Source organism: Odocoileus virginianus, chromosome 31 (assembly GCF_023699985.2).
Source record: "Odocoileus virginianus isolate 20LAN1187 ecotype Illinois chromosome 31, Ovbor_1.2, whole genome shotgun sequence".
NCBI classification, from domain to species: domain Eukaryota; kingdom Metazoa; phylum Chordata; class Mammalia; order Artiodactyla; family Cervidae; genus Odocoileus; species Odocoileus virginianus.
In genome coordinates, this window is record NC_069704.1 from 7,248,836 (window position 1) to 7,266,887 (window position 18,052).

Genomic DNA, 18,052 nt, shown 5'->3' on the forward strand with positions numbered 1-18,052 from the left:
AGGGGGAGCAGAGGAAATTGGGAACATGTGTCCTAACAGATCAACCACATCCACAAAACGGAGAGAAAACTGGAGGAGGGCCAAGAGAGGTTTCTGCAAGACTCCAAAGTTACACAAAATCACTGAAGCATCCCAGATTTTGTGACCACTACACTCTGAAAGTTCAGAATCATTTAGGAAACCTGCGTTTGTTGTATTGACCTTCTCTCCTGCAGCATCAACAGAAAGTCCTCAGTTAGAAAATGCTAGCTTATAAAACTGTGAGCCAAGTGTGTTAAAGAGACAATGGACATTTGGTGAACAATGGGTGTGCAGGAAGCTACTTTGACAAGTGGTGTTGAGCTGGGCCCCACAGGAGTGAGACTGGAAACGGTAGTTTTTGTTGGCAAACATGTGTCTCGAGTTCTTTGTGTCTTGGATGCTAGGGGAGGCTGAAAGATTTCCCAATATGATAGAGTAATGAAAAAGAAACCATATATCTTGGCAGGCCCCAAATACTTTGTATTCACCTTTAGGCCAACAGGCTTCAGCAAAGAGACAGACAGACAGACAGACAGACACACAAACACACACACACACAAAGCACATGGCTAAGCTATTTACATATCACTGTGAACTATTTTGGTCCCTTTTCTCTCCTCTTTCCTCCTCTTCTGGTGTCAAGTCCATAAAAGAACACTTAAGTATGTGATTCTTTGGAATTTGGATTGTGTGGTCGATGGAAACCACTGTTTTAAATTCCCTGGAAACATGGGTCATGGATACTATATTTAAATAAATTTCAGAGTCATCAGGTGGCTGGATTTTTCCACCAATATTTTCACCTTGTGTTGAGTGATTCACATACACGCCCCTCATTCCTGCCAACCTTCTGTAAGCAAATGCATCACAACCCCTACCCTCTGATCCACACACTCTTGGTAATGATGTCAGGAGCCCATGATTTTCCCCTTTTGAAGAGAAAGTTTTCCATGTGGGTTGAACACAAAAAAGGGAAAGGAGCAGGGCACGATGAAGTAATTCAGTCTCTCTGCATGGGCAGTCGAGTGGAGGTGTGGGTTTTACATGATCACTAGGAGTTCAAGCCGGCTTGACCAGTAATGTTGCCAGAGAGAAGTGAGGGCTGGAGGTGAGGCCGGGTGGCTGGGTTGAATCCGAAAAAGACTTAAGGGGTAACACCCAGGATGTGACCATTGCTGATCCTGAACATGGATTTCCCTTGGGAGCTGACGATGTGGTTTTTCCTTCCACCTCAAAGTATTGGCAAATGCGTTTTGTACCCAAGGGGAGGAACCATCCCCTGAAGACAGAACTGTCCTTCTTGGAGTTCTTGGTTCAGCTTCCCAAAGACCTCAGCTCTGTGCAGTCTTCATGAGGCCCCAGGGGACGAGGGCTTTATAAGGCAAAGCCCAGGTCACTCCCTGGTCACCACAGAAGAAAGTGGGCACTCTGGTCTCCAATTCAGGAGTTTTTAAGGGTCTGTTTGTGGTTCAGCTGCTGAGTCATCACCTACTCGGGCCTCATTACCTCACCTTCCTGGGATCAAACGTATAACCCTTGGCAAAAGGAACAGCGTGAGACCTAGTTTTCAGGTCTTAGCTAAGGACAGTAAGGCAGAATGCTTTTCAAATGCTCTACTTGCTTTCATAAATAACTTGAAGAATGACACTCCTTTGGACCCATGCTGATTTTCTTTCTCCAGAAACACTGCTGTGAAAGAATATTTTAAAAAAATAATTTACATAGGTAAAAAAGCACATGTGCCTAATACAGGAAGCACTTTCTCAGAATCAAGATGAAGCAAGTCTTCTCTAAAATAAATTTCAACTGTGGTAACTGAAGTAAAGAAGAATGATTATTGCCCACAAGATTTTGCATAGATCCAGACTTCAAACCAGGGTTAAGTGTGGTTTATTGGAAAGATCTACTTTCATTAGATCTCTCTGCTACCACTTACCAGTTATGTAACATAGAACAGATTATTTGCAACCTCTGGGACACAAGGGGTTCATCCATAAGATGGAGTAAGGCCATGTACAATTTCTTGAATATTTAAGGTATAAACCTTATGTCATGCTGCTTTTTCCTCTATAATTTTCAGTACCACAGAATTGCATCCAAATCTCCAAACCACTTAAGTTGTAACATGCATATAATCATGGAGTTGGAAATAGCCAAGCCTATGCAAAAGTCTTATATTCAGCATCCCTGAATGGTGGACACCCAGTGGCAGGGAGCTTACCACCTTCCTAAGAAGTCCTGCTTATCTATCCATCTTTCCAACCAATCATTTATTCATTAAGCATTTGTTGAATATGTACTATGTGTCAGGGGCTGTTTTTGGTGGCGAGAATGGGTCAGTGAACAGTAAAGATCGTTGACACTCACAGTCCAGGGGAAAGCCCATGCAGAATACTATGTTACTGTCAAAAAAGATTAAGGAGAACAAAATAAAATAAGGAAGGAGGACAGGAATTGTTGGAGGTGTGGGAAGTAAATGGCCAGAGAGCGTCAAGCCTAGACAATGCCTCTGTGTTAATCCTGGAAGAAAGTGAGTCATGAAACCACTTGGAGGGAGAGTGTTCCAAGCAGATGTGGCACAACAAAGATGAAATCTCAAAGGTGATGGGATGCTTGAGGTGTTGAGGAGGCTGATGTGACTCAAGTGAAGAGAAATAAAAGAAGAGTATTAGGATAGATGGTCAAGGAAACAACAATGATGGGCAGAGAATGTGGGGCCCAACTGACCATGCTTTGGACACTGGCTTTCACTCTGAATGAGAGAGGTCACTTTTGGAGGAAACCCAATAAGGGATATCATGGATATAAGTTTAAAAAGACTACTTCAGCTGCTACATTGAGAACATTTTGGAGGGAACAGAAGTGGAAACAGGTTAAACAGATCATGGGCTATTAAAATAAGCTGTGTCAAAGAATATGGAAGTTTGGATCAAGGAGAGAGTGGTGGAAGGGGTAAGAAGGTAAAGCCAAAGATGGATGGATTGTTGAGAAAGAGAGAAAGGGAAGAAGAGAGAGAATAAGGATGTGTGTTTGGGCTTAGGAAAGAAAAAGATGGCCTTTCCATGATTCATCACGTACAATGTAGAAAGTGATGCTATGGGTAGGGTAGGTTTAGTGCAGGTATGATGGGGAAATATTACAAGTTAAATTCTGGACAGTGCATTTTAAAACCATACAATACGTCTGTGTGAAGATGTCAGGTTGACAGTTGGTTATAAAAATCTAGAGTTCAGGGGCTATGACACCATGATGCAGGTAAAATATGGGGGTTATCATAGGCATGGTAGTTTAAAGGGCTGGAGTAGGACATGCTTAACCAGTGAGTATGTATAGACAGAAACACCATCCCAGATTTGAGTCCGAGACATTCAGTGTTTAAAAATGAAGAGATTAGGAAGAATCTTTAAAGGAGACCAAGAATCGGTCAGAGAGGAAGGAAGAAGACTGTGAGAGGAAGTTCCTGGTAGACAATTAAGAACTTTAAAGAGGAAAGAGAGACCATCAGGATCAAATACTGCTGTAAGTCAAGCGAGAATGGAATACTGGCATTAGCAACATAGTAATCGCTCATCACTTTGGGGATGGTGGTTTGGTGGAGTCCTATGGGTAAGAGTCTGACTGAAGTGAATTAAAGGGAGAATGGAAGGAGAGGAGCTAGAAACTCAAGTTTTTGCATAAAAGAGACAAAAAATAGGGTCAAACAGCTTTTGCAGGGGTTAATGGGAGAAATAATACCAATTTTACATGCACAAAGGAAAGATCCTGAAGATAAAGTGAATTGATGATGCAGGAGAAAGGAGGGGACAATGTTTTTGACTAAATGAGAGAGAGAGAGAGAGAGAGAGAGAGGATAGGTCTCTTCAAGAGGTAGAAATCTCAGTTTTGGCTAAGAAATATGCAAATATCTAGTCTGTAGTAGATCAGAATACAGATGGTTGGTATAGATGTGAAGGGAGGAGCTTGCGAACATGATCTCCAGAATGGCTGCATTTTCTTGGTGAAACATCAAACAAGGCTGCCAGCTGAGAATGAGGATGGAGGAACGGGCTTTGGGGTTTCTCAGAAGACAAGAGAAAATAAGACATGGAGAATTTGTGCTGCCTCAAAATCTGTCATTCAAAGTGCCACTAAGTGGTTTTCATGGTTATCTATACAGGTATTTTCCAAATATTTGGAGGGGGCTATCATGTACCTTGAGAATCATCTGTTCTCTATGGTTAAACAGTCCCTTGGACTTCGAGGTGATCAACCCAAACATTCACTGGAAGGACTGATGCTGAAGCTGAAGCTCCAATACTTTGGCCACCTGATGTGAAGAGCTGACTCACTGGAAAAGACCCTGATGCTGGGAAAGACAGGGCAGGAGGAGAGGGTGACAGAGGATGAGATGGCTGGATGGCATCACTGACTCAATGGACATGAACCCAAGCAAACTCCAGGAGATAGTGAAGGACAGGGAAGTCTGGCGTGCTGTGGTTCATGGAGTCACAAAGAATTGGACACGACTTAGCAACTGAACAATAGCAATGGTAAAAAAAAAAAAAAAAACTTCTCTAGCAACTGTGCCATGTAACAACATTTTGAGAATTATTTGTGATCTTATGCAGTCTACTATGGGATTCTAGGTTGTCAATACCCCTCTTAAAATGAGATATTCAGAATTAAAGCCAAAGCTTTTGGTGTGTTCTGTCTAAATAAATGATTGGACACCCTATAAAGACTAACCAGACAGCATGAGCTTTGAAAATGAGACTTTAACTTGGGTCTCATTTCACAAATCTGTACCTGAATCCCAAGAACCATCCCAACCTTGTGCCACTGATTTGTTTTGGATTAAATTCAGTCCCACGCTAACTCCTTTAAGATCCTTCTCTGTTAGTTTCAGATTAGCATTCTAGTTTTTCAAGGTCACTTGAAAAACTTAAACTTGTTGTTTAAGTCCTTGGAAGAAAAACAGGTGCTGTTTATTAAGCAAGAACCAAAGGTTGGGGTAAGGTCTTTGCATACTAAGCCACTTCAGTTTTGCCCAACTCTTTGCGACCCTTAGGACTATAGCCTGACAGGCATCTCTGTGCATGGGATTCTCCAGGCATCAGTGCTGGAATGGGTTGCCATGCCCTTCTCCAGAGGGTCTTCCCGACCCAGGTATTGAATCCACGTCTCTTGCATATCCTGCATTTGCAGGTGGGTTCTTTACCGATAGAGCCATCTGGGAAAGCAAGGTCTTTGAAGGCACTGAACAGACTGAATTCTCTACACCACCCTAGAGAGACATGGTACCATTTTACAGGTTAAGAAAGAGGTACTGAGAGATGGAATTATTTTTCAAACGTCACAGAGGTAACAAGGTACAGAATGGGGATTCAAATTCAGGGATTTAAACTCCAATGCTTCAGCTCTGTTTCGTGTTTCACAGTCAAGAGACAGTGTGGGAAGAAGTCTAGCAAAAGAGCTCAAAGCAGAATTCAGGTCTCCTGAATCTGAGAGTTCTTCCTGGAAATGTGCCCTTTCTTAGGTCTCCTACCCTCCCATTCTCTCACAGATGGCTAGACCTGGAGCGTTCGTACATCACTTCTATGTCTAATCCCCAAATGTTTATGCTGTACCGCTCATTTCTGAAATATCAGTCACTCCCAGACTTTCTACTATCTTCATATTTAAAAAGCATTTAAACTAAACGGACAGGCATTAGAGAGGGTTGGGACACCTGCTGAAAGCTTAAAAGCTATCCCATATGTATCATTCTAGTCATAATAACCACATTTTATTATTTTTTTTAATTTGATGATCTCTTTTTTTTTTTTTGCTACAATGACCATTCATATTTAATCATAACGGAAACCTCCCTGCCATCCTCGCCCCATCATACACGTGCCTTTTTCATATGGTTTCTAAAATAAACAGTGTATTTCAAAGGCAATATCTGGTTCCAAAGACTATGACACCCTTAACGAGTTCTTCCAACTTTTAAGCCTCCCAAGGAATTCCCAACTGGCCAGTGATTTAACTTGTCAGATTGCTGGAATCAAGTCACTCGTACGTATTACCCCTGACCTCCAACTGGCAGCCACAGTCTTCTCGTTTGTGAAGAATGACACTCCTCCTGCTTGACAATCCAAACTGTCTGCTCACCGTTTTGCACACAGCTGTGGCAGCTGAAAGCGTCTGGCACACAACATATGGAATTTAATTTCCTGATATTTACATAGATTGAAAGTGTTTCTGCTCCAGACTTCAGACGATCTTCTGCACCAGGCCTTGAGGCAAAAGTTTTCAGGCCATTTCTTGTCCACCTTGTAAGCGTCCCTGCTGCAACCCGTACCATGAACGAGACGAGAATCAGAATGTGAAGTCTGCCAGTGTTAAGTGCATTGAAAGATTGAGTCCTTTACTTATTCACTTTGCTGTGTTGGTGGTTTATATCAGTTCTGTTTTCAGCTGGGAAAGGCAGGGTTTTAAACTATATATATTTCCTTGAAACTTTTTAAAAATAAAAATTTTAACTTGAGAGGTTTAGAGAAAAATTGTGAAGATTGTGCAGAATTGCCATATACTGCGTATCAAGTTTTTTTTCTATTGTTAACATCCTATACTGGAATTGTATGATCTCTGTAATTAATAAACCAGTATTGGTACGCTATTACTAATGACAGCCCATACTTGATTCCAGTTTCCTCACTTTTTACCTAATGTCCTTTGTTCTGTTCCAGGATCCCATCCAGGCTGCCATACTGTATCATGTCTCTTTAGGTTCTTCTTGGCTATGACAGTTTCTCAGACTTTCCTTGTTTTTTATGATCTTGACCATTTTGAAGAGTACTGGTCAGGTATTTTGTAGAATGAGCTCAGTTGGGCTTTTCCTGACAGGGTTTGTGTGTGTGTGTGTGTCTGTGTGTGTGTGTGTGTGTGTGTGTGTGTGTGTGTGATTAGACTCAGGTTGTGTGTTTTAAGGAGGAAGATGACAGATGTAAAGACCCGTGTTCACCCCATCATGTTAAGGGTGCATGCATACATGCTTAGCTGCTCAGTCATGTCTGAGTCTGACACGTCTGACTCTTTGTGATCCCACAGACTGTAACCCACCAGGTTCCTCTGTCCATGGGATTCTCTAGGCAAGAATACCGGGCTGTGTAGCCATTCCTGTCTTCAGGAGATCTTCCCAACCCAGAGATCAAACCCGGCCCTCCTGCAGTGAAGGCGGATTCTTTTCCACCTGAGCCATAAGCGAAGCCCCATGTTAAGGGTAGATATTAACAATGGGACTTATCACTGGGGATGCTGACCTTGATCACCTGGCTGAGGGGGTATTTGTCCCGCTTCTCCACTGTCCAGTTACCCTCTGTTTCCCCACTTTCTGCGTCCCGCCCATTGGAAAGGACACCCTCGGCACAGCCCACGCTTAAGGAGAGGGGAGCAGGTTCAACTTCCTTGAGGGTGGAGGCAATCGACATAAATCACTTGATATCGCTCTGGGTGGAAGATCTGTCTCTTCTCCCTAATTTATTTCTCTATTCGACATTAGTATGGACTCATGAATACTCATTTTATATTTAGGGTTATAATCCATTGCCACCTTATTTTGTTGCTCAAAATGTTCTTGGTTTGGCCATCCATGTCTCTTTCAGTTGGCTCCTTTTGACATATTCTCATCATTGTAGCATTTGTTTGCTTATTTCTTGCACACTTCCTAATTATCTGGCACTACAAAATGCTCTAAAAATGGTACAAACAATAAATGCTGGAGAGAATGGGGAGAAAAGGGAACCCTCCAGAACTGTTGGAGAGAATGTAAACTGATACAGCCATAATGGAAAACCATATAGAGATTCCTTAAAAACTAGGAATAAATCTACCATATGACCCAGAAATCCCATTACTGAGAAGAATACTCTGAAGGAAACACAATTCTAAGAGACACTTGTACCCCAATTTAACTGCAGCAATATTTACAATAGCCAGGACATGGAAGTAATCTAGGTATCCAACGACAGATGAATGGATAAAGATGATGTGGTACATAATATGCAAAGGGATATTAGTCATAAAAGGGAATGTATCTGAGTCAGAAGGAGTGAGATGGATGAACCTAGAGCCTCTAATGCAGAGTGAAGTAAGTCAGAAAGAGAAAAATAAGTATCATATATTAATGCATATATACAGAATATAGAAAAATGGTACTGATGAACCTAGCAGAGAATGGATTTATGAATCCAGCCAGGGAAGGTGAGGGTGGGGCAAGTTGAGAAAGGAGCATTGACATATACACACTATCATGGGTTAAAGAGATACTTAGCAGGAACCTCCTATATAACACAGGGAGGCCAGCTTGGTGCTCTGCGATGACCTAGAGGGGTAGGATAGGGTGAGGGGAGGGAGGCTCCGGAGGGACAGGATGCATATGTATGTGTGTTGTTATATATATATGTGTATGTGCGTGTGTGTGTATGTGTTGTGTATGTATGTGTTATGTGTGTGTATGTGTTGTGTGTGTATGTGTTGTGTTTGTGTGTGTGTGCGTGTGTATGTGTTGTGTATGTATGTGTTATGTGTGTGTATGTGTTGTATGTGTATGTGTTGTGTGTGTGTGTGTGTGTGTGTAGTTGCAGGGCAGAAACCAACACGATATTGTAAAACAATTTTCCACCAACTAAAAAATAAAATAAGAAAAACAAAACAAAATGCCCCAGGATCATCTTTCATATTTCCTGCTCCTGTCCTAGAATCAGTCATTTTTTTCCCCTTGGAATTCTGATATGACTTGAGTAGTCCTCATGAGAAAGTTTTCACTGAGTTTCTAGTAGTCACGGGTTGTGGAGGTCTGGTCCGGGAAAAACTGTTGGCAAGAGATAGGACACATTACTATGATTTCAGTTACTATGAGATAATTAGATGCCGAGGATTCAGCAGTTTCTGAGACCTGGTCTCCAGTCTCAGAGAGTTCATAGTCTAATGAAGAAGGCAAATAAATAAGCAGGCAACCACAATACATCCAGCAAATACTATGAGGGGGGTGGGGGTGGGTAGGTGATCCCAAGATTAGAGGGGAGTAGAGAAGAGAGTCATCTAACCCAGGCTGAGATGATTTTCCTGGAGATAAATTTAATGAATGAACTGAATAATTTATATTCTTGATAACTCATTTAGCCCCTCTGATCTAATACATTTACATTTTGAGATTTTTTCCAAAGTATATTCACTCATGGATCCCCTTTCTAAAAAAATTTTGAGCAGCTGGTTTCTTTCAGGATCTGAGATCAATTAGAAAAATCTACACTTTTCTGTAATGCCCTCATGAATGAAGAGACAGAGCGCTTTGGTCCTGTTCTCAGCAAGGGACTATATGTATGCCCAGACTGGAATTGGTTACTGAAACACTCTGGATCTTAAAGATCCAGCATCTCTCAACCTTTGTGTTTCTTCTGCATGTGAGTAGCTATTAAATTTAAGGAATATTCTATACATCTGTGTCTCTTTTTCTGTCTTGCCTATAGGATTATCGCTACCATCTTTCTAAATTCCATATATATGTGTTAGTATACTGTATTGGTGTTTACTTTCTGGCTTAGACTTTTGGACTCTATGGGAGAAGGTGAGGGTGGGATGATCTGAGAGAAAAGAATCAAAACATGTATATTATCAAGTGTGAAACAGATCACCAGTCCAGGTTGGATGCATGAGACAAGTGCTCAGGGCTGGTGCACTGGGAAGACCCAGAGGGATGGGATGGGGAGGGAGGTGGGAGGGGGGATCAGGATGGGGAACACAAGTAAATCCATGGCTGATTCATGTCAATGTATGGCAAAAACCACTACAATACTGTAAAGTAATTAGCCTCCAACTAATAAAAATAAATGGAAAAGAAAAGAAAAAAAAAGTTAAGGACTATAAATGTTTTCCTCATCTTTAAATATCAAAAGAAAAACACCGATTTTGATACGTGTTCAGGCAGATTGTATTTTCCAAAGATGGCTGCAATCATTTCTCCCCGTCCACAAATTCTTCTCACAGTGAAACTGTGACACGGCTCTGATCAAAGCAGCGGACCTACAGGTGTTCTCCCCTTAAATGTAAGTGGCCTCGTCACCATGACAAAGCGATGCCTGTAACACCTGAGGCAGGGCTACAGAAGACAAGTTTCCTGGCTTGCACCTAGTTCTCCTCCGAGGTATTCACTCCTAGCATCCAGCTGCCATGCTATGAGGAAGTCCAAACTGGTGCAGGTGGAGACAGCATGTGGAAAGGCCACAGTTGAGAGGTGGTGCCTGACAGCCCATTTGAGATCTTGGCTGACACCAACGTCAAATGCAAGACATGCGGGTGAAGGTGTCCTGAGATTTCTCCAGCCTCCAGCTACCAAGGGATCCCTGGTTTAGGACTCTGCCCTGTTGATGTCATAGATATATAGCCGAAACTGGTCCTCCCTTTGCTCCATCCCCCAGAATTCATGAGTACGATACAAGTGTTTTATACCATGAATTTGTGTGGAGATGTGGGGGAGGAGGTTTTTATGATGTACTAGTACTGAAATACAAGTAGCCACCTTCTCGGTCCTCCAAGCAAGTGGCCCCTGATAAGACAGCTAGCCCTGAGCTACAGAAAAGCTTAGTGGTTTCTCCTAGAAGCACTTCTGATACCTGATTCTTTCTAGCCTGTCAGCTTACAGATACTTGTTCAACGTCTGTTTCCTCTCTAATCATATATAAGAGCAGAAAACTGTATTTTCTCATTCATCTGTTTCTATAAACTCAGGGTTTAACCCAATGCCAGAAAATTAGTAGACATTCATTAAATATTTATTGGATGGATGGATACAAAGAGGCATGGCTAAATGAATATGATTATCTTTGGGGGGGGGTTCCTGGGAATATAGTAGAGCAAAACTTTAGCTACAGTTGACTAAAGTAGAAAATGCATGTATTTCTTTAGCTATGTCAAACTGTACATAAACAATATTCTGATACCCCTTACCTGAGAATCTCAAGTGGTTTTTGTCTACCTATTATACTATGTGATAATTTGTCCTAAAATTTAATGGACTGTAACAGAAATAATTTATTTGCTTATGGTTCTGGGTTTGGTTTGGCTGAGTGAGTGCTCCGCTTCACTTGGTATTGTCTGGGTTGGTCAAGTGGCCTCACTCACACGGCTGGCAGTGGTGCTGGCTGCTGGGTGGAAGCTAATTTGGGGCTAACAGCCAAGGGTCCAGGGTCTCCTCCCTGTGGGTTGTTATGTATGTGACCACTTAGTGTGTATGTGTGTGTGTGTGTGTGTGTGTGTGTGTGTGAGTTGCTCAGTCATGTCTGACTCTTCGCTACCCCACTGACTGGGGCCTGCCAGGCTCCTCTGTCCATGGGATTCTCCAGGCAAGAATACTAGAATGGGTAGCCATTCCCATCTCTAAGGGATCTTCCCAACCCAGGGGTTGAACTCGGGTCTCCTGTATTGCAGGCAGATTCTTTACTGTCTGAGACACCAGGAGGTCCAAAATCAAAGTATTAGTTACTCAGTTGTGTCCGACACTTTGCTGCCATGCTCCTCTGTCCATGGAACACTGCAGTAGGTAGCCATTCCCTTCTCCAGGGATCTTCCCAACCCAGGCATCAAATCCAGGTCTCTTGAATTGCAGGCAGATTCTTTACCATCTGAACCAGCAGGGATGCCAGAGGCCAACAGATCACTTAGACTTCATAGCGACTACACTGTGTCATATTATCCTGCCATATTTTATTGGTCAAGTCAAACCAAAGGGCCAACCCAGATTTAAATGAAGGGGAATAAATACTTCCTAACGAGAGAATGGCAAGCTTACATTACAAGATGGAATTTGGGGTGGAAGATACTGTTTTAGCCAGAAGATATTTGATTAATTGATTATGTTTTAATTTACTTGCGTGCAACCTGCCCATGTGGATTGCTGTTTCAATTCCCAGAAATTTCCATTCTCTGGTTATGCACAAAGGCATCATGTGTCTCACCAAGTCCTTTAAATACAGCATTAAACTTCAAGTTGAAAAAAAGCAGTTTGAGCTTTAGATCTATTGTGGAATCACTCTGTCTCTTGGCTTGTTACTTAACCTCCTGAAGTAACTGATATAGGTTATAAAATAAAATAATCAATATCTTATACATTCCAATTGTCTTAAAAAGAAGTCAGTATTCACAATAATGCTATGAACCGCCCGATGTGTTGAACCATAATAACAGATCCCGGTTGCTTCATGCTTCCTGTATGCTCAGCACTGCGTCATATGTGAACATGTATTAGCTATTTTAATTTCACAAACTGAAGCATCAGAATTAGTGTTCCCAGTTTACAAAGTTAAGTAGCCAATCCAAAGTTAAACAGCTAGGAATCAGTGATCTTAGGTGTTCAAACTCAGAACTGACTCTAAAGCTCACGATCCAAAGGAATATGAACCCCTTTCCTTTCAGTCACTTATGATCTAAGATACAATATTTGCAAATAATATATCTGATTAGAGATTTATACCTAAAATATATAAGGAGCTCTTAAAACCCAGTGAAAGGACAAATAACTCAAGTAAAAAATGGGCAAGGGATTGATCTGAATAAGTAATTCTCCAAAGAAGATAAACACACAGTCAGTCAACCTGTGACAAGGTCCTCAATCTCATTAGCCATTAGGGAAATGCAAATTAAAAGCACAGTTACCACTTCCCTCTCACAAAAATGGATAAAATAAGTAGACAATAACAAGTGTTGACAAGGATGTGAAAACTGGAGCCTGCATAGATTGCTGGTCAGAGTACAAAATAATGCAGCTTCTTTGAACAGCAGTCTAGTAGCATCACAGGAAGTCAAATATAGAGTTACTGTAATGACCCAGCAAGTCCCCTTCTGGCTATATATGCAAGAAAGATTAAAACATCTGTCCACAAAAAACCCTGTACACAAGTATTCATAGTAGTACTATTTATAGTAGCCACGAAGTGGAAACAACTCATCCTTCAACTGACAAGTGGAAAATTGCATATATCTATACATGGAACATTATTCAGCCATAAAAAGAAATAAAGTACTGATACCTGCTACAAGATGAACTGTGAAAACACTAAGTTAAGTGAAAGAAGCCAGTCATAAAAGACCATATATTGTATGATTCAATTTTAATGATATCTCCAGCATAGGCCAATATGTAGAAATAGAGACTGAATTAATGGTTGTCTAGGATAGCAGTTCCCACTCTCTTGGGCACCAGGGATTGGTTTCATGGAAGACAATTTTTCCATGGACTGGGGGGAGGCGGGTGGTTTTCAGATGACTCAAGCACCTTGTATTTCTATCTGCTCCCCCTCAGATCATCTGGCATTAGATCCTGGAGGCTGGGGACCCCTCATCTAGGGTGAAGGAGTTTGGGGAAATAGGCAGTGATGGCTGATGAACCCAAGGTTTCTTTTTAGGATGATGAAAATGTTCTAAAATTGATTGCAATATTAGTTTGACAACTCTGTGAAAATACTTAAAACCATTGATTTTTTACATTTTAAATGGGTGAATTGCTTGGCATATGAATTACATATCAATATGCTGGTTAAAAATAATACTATCAAGCATATATGTCATTAACTTTGTTAAGTAGCTCTTATAAGCTCATTATAGATAGTAGCTTAAACTTCACTACAATCTAGTTAGGTAGCAATATTATTATTTTCCTTTAAATAAAGAGAAAAAAAATACAGAGTAAATCATTTCCTTAAGATTTTTTGAGATTCCAGTCTTGATAGACTCCTCTAGAATCTGCAAGCTAAATTATCATGTGGTATCAACTATTATCAGTTATAAACTACACATACGTGAGTGCCTGCATGTAAAGTTACGTCAGTCACGTCTGACTCTGTGTGACTCTATGGACTGAAGTCTGCCAGGCTCCTCAGTCTATGGGATTCTCCAAGGAAAAATACTGGAGTGGGTTGCCATGCCCTCCTCCAGAGGATCTTCCTGACCCAGGAATAGAACTGTGTCTCATAAGTCTCCTGCGTTGGCAGATAGGTTCTTTACCACTAGCACCACCTGGGAAGCCCATAAACTACACATAATAGCTCTGTATTTCTCCTCTCCCCCCTCTTCAATTCTACTTTGTACATTTCCTCCTACCAAAGAATTTGTACTGAGATTTTTTATATATTTGAAAGCCAATGTCATCATCAAATCTTGTCATGAGTATCCATATATGTTGCCACCCAACACACACACACACACACACACACACACACACACAAATTCTCATTAGCTGTAAACTGGAGATGTGACTGCAGCCATGAAATTAAAAGATGCTTGCTCCTTGAAAAAAAAAAGTTTTGACCAACGTAGATAGCATATTAAAAAGCAGAGACATCACTTTGTCAACAAAGGTCTGTATAGTCAAAGCTATGACTTTTCCAGTGGTCATGCATGGATGTGAGAGCTGGACCATAAAGAAGGCTGAGTGCCAAAGAATTGATGCTTTTGAACTGTGTGTTGGAACAGACTCTTGAGAGCTCCTTGGACTGCAAGGAGATCCAACCAGTCCATCCTAAAGGAAATAAGTCCTGAATATTCATTTGAAAGACTGATGCTGAAGCTCTAATACTTCAGCCACCAGATGTGAAGACCTGACTCATTAAAAAAGACCATGATGCTGGGAAAGATTGAAGGCAGGAGGAGAAGGGGAAGACAGAAGATGAGTTGGTTGGATGGCATCACCAACGCAATGGACATGAGTTTGAGCAAACTCTGAGAGCTGGTGATGGACAGAGAAGCCTGACATGCGGCAGACCACAGGGTCGCAAAGAGTTGGACACGACTAAGCGACTGAATAACAAGAAATGGGGCAGGTTGGACTGTTCTTTTAAAATTTCCCTCCAGGATGGGAGCGGAGGTGATACCGGCATGTGGCTTAAAAGAAGAGATGTTCATATGTCCCAGAATTTGAAACATGACTCTGTGTTTAGCAGTTGCATAAACCTGGACTAGTTACTTTGTCTTTCTGAGGCAAGGTCCCCTCATCTTTAAATTGGAGGAGACGCCCTCACCCACCTGCAGTGCTGTGACGGCACAGCTACAGGAATTAACAGGTGTGGAGTTAACTGGAGGGCGGCCCGGGCTCCATGAACAGGAGCCCATCTTCTTTTTACTTACCCTTATTTACCCACCAGCATCCCAGATCTCCTAGCATGGTGAGCAGAACACACTGGCAGACGAAAGCTCTCCCCAAGCCCAGAGAACTCTTCTTTCTCCAAGCCCAGGAAGTTCTCTCCTCTCCAAATGGCCAACTTAAACCAGATTGAGAACCTGAGGCAAAAAAACACACTCTTACTGGGGAGAGAGTGCATTCCAGCAGTTGGCTCTGTCTCCCAGCTTCTCCAGAGAAATCAGAGCGGCTAAGATGTTTAAATCCCAGCCAGAATCCCTGATTTAATTTGATTTTATGGTGCAGGGATTGCCTTGTTGTGGTTTTCCTATATCACATACAGAGCTCGCCTCTGCATGCCATGGAGGGGAAGCCGGTCAGTATACACATGTGTTGGCACAGCGCTCAGTCTCAAAGGCTCGTCTCCCGATGCCGCCACTTCTGCATGGAGATCCAGACGTGAGGATCAGAGACAGGACACGGGCTGGATAAGGGAGGCTTCGGGCTGGCCCAGAAAGAGGCTGAGCTCTGATCTGCAGCCCTAGTCAAGGATTCTGTACAACTTCAGACAAGGATCCTGCCTGAGCCTCCACATTAACCCACATGCAGCATGGAAATAATAACCCGCACTTCTCAGGAGCGGTATAAGATGTGAGAGCTGATGAATGACATTAAGTGGGCCCTCCATCAGTGTTACCAGAGGCCTCCCAGGAAACAGAAGCAGATAAACAGCATGCATAGTGTGCTGAACTAGCTCAGCGGACTTCATCTTCACCACTCTGGGCAGATAGCATCCACGAAGGGAGATGTTTCTTTTTTCTTGCTCCGTAAAGGCATACTTTAACATTTCTTGAGATGTCCTGTTCATTCTACACTTAGCTCTAGAATCCTCAGATTTATCAGTGATGAAAGGAAGAGTAGAAATGATTTTGACCTCCCCACTTGGCATGCAGCGGTTCATGGAGTTGCAGAGTTGGACACGACTGAGCGACTGAACTGAACCGAACCCCTTTAACAGCTAGGGAAACTGAAGCTCAGAGAGGGAAACTGACCTGCAGAAGAACACACAGCAAGTTGAGTGGCTGAACCTGGCTTTGATGTTTGTGTCCTTTTCACCACATCAAATTGTTCCTGGGAAATCATCTGGGAGAAATTTAAAGAGAGGCATGATTACAGTGACTGTAAAGTATCAGAAGTGTCCAGGGAAAGAGAACTCCTTTATTTGGCCAGAGGACGTGTGAAGGTGGAGCAGAGGCAGTCTGCCAAGGGCCTCCTGGGGTGTGCTGAGAGTTTCAGCATTAGCCTAGAGGCAGTGGGAAGCCATGTTCCCTGGAATATAAATGACTTGAGGACACAATTCTAGTTCATATCATTTTTGTGAATCACTTCCTGGCATGCAACATCTGGCATATAGTAGGGATTGAAAGCAACTGCTTGACGATGCTAGACTTTCAGATCTGAGAACCTGCATGGCTGAAGAAATTTCCCCATGCCTTTGGAGCTTGCTCAAGTCAAAGAAATTCTGAAACCTATCGACAATGATTCACTTTTCTAAGAATTTCCGAACATGGGAAAGTAAGAACATGGGAAAGTAAGTGCAGGAAAAGCCTTCAAACGGCTTCCTTCGGAAATGACATGCCCCTGGTCACCTACTGAGCTGGTAATAAGTAACCATTCCTGATAGCTTGTGTATGGTGCATGACCCTGCATAATGCTGGTTCCAGTGAGTGAAGTAAGTAGATGCCACATCGACAAAATTGCTTAGCTGAAAAGATTCTCCATCTGGCATCGGTCATAGCCTTCTACCCTAAACCTACCTGTGCTCCACTGTTTTGGCCATCAGCCCAGGGACATCTGGTGATACACTGACCTTTGGTCATCCTGTTTTTCTAACTTTGTCATTGATTCTTTAGAAAAAGGAATTGAGGTGATCATGACTGGAGTTTGGAATGGATTAGTAGCCCTTGAAAGGGCTTGCCCTTCAAAGAAGCAATGAGCATACCAAAATGTGGATCATCCCTTCTCCCATGGTGGGTGGGGGGGGGTATATTCTTGAAATTTTAACTGGTTTGATAAGATAACACTAGCTAAATATAGAAAGAGACCTTGAGCTGGCTTCATGGATGATTACATAATGGAAGGGAAAGTGCTCGATATTTACTGGTCTTGGTGTATTAGGCTCTGTGTTAGGTGTTTCTCTCTTGTAATCCTGTTTGATGGGCTTCCCTGGTGGCTCAGTTGGTAGAGAGTCCTCCTGAAATGCAGAAGCCCTGGGTTCAGTCTCCAGGTCAGGAAGATCCCTGCAGAAGAGAATGGCTACTCACTCCAGTATTCTTGCCTGAGGAATTCCATGGACAGGGGAACCTGGTGGGCTATAGTCCATGGGGTTGCAGAGAGTTCAACACATTATAATCTTTACAGGTTGAGAATTATTTTGGGTCAGGAATCCAAACATTAGAGAGACAAGGGTCCACGGAGATAAGAACTGTGTCTGTTTCTTCACCACTGTATGCCTGGTATATATATGTTAAATGACCTTCCCATGGTCATAAAGCTGCAATGTTAATTATAGGTCACTGAATGATGGTCTGTGGGGATGTATATGATGGTGTGTGTGTGTGTGTGTGTGTGTGTGTGTGTAGAAAGCTCTAGTTTGAATGACATCTCTCTTTCATTGATAAACTTCGAGTAACTTTCCATTCTGCAAGGTCTTATTCTATATGGTCCAACTTCATCCTATCTCTTCTTTTTCATTTCCCAGCTTCCAGTTTTACTAGTTTTGTTTCCAGCCTTCTGAGGTGGCTCTTGTCTTACTCTTGCTGTTCCCCTTGTCCAGATCTATCTCAGCACAGCCAATTTTTCTCATTTTTTGGTTGCATCTCAAATGACGTATCTTCAGAG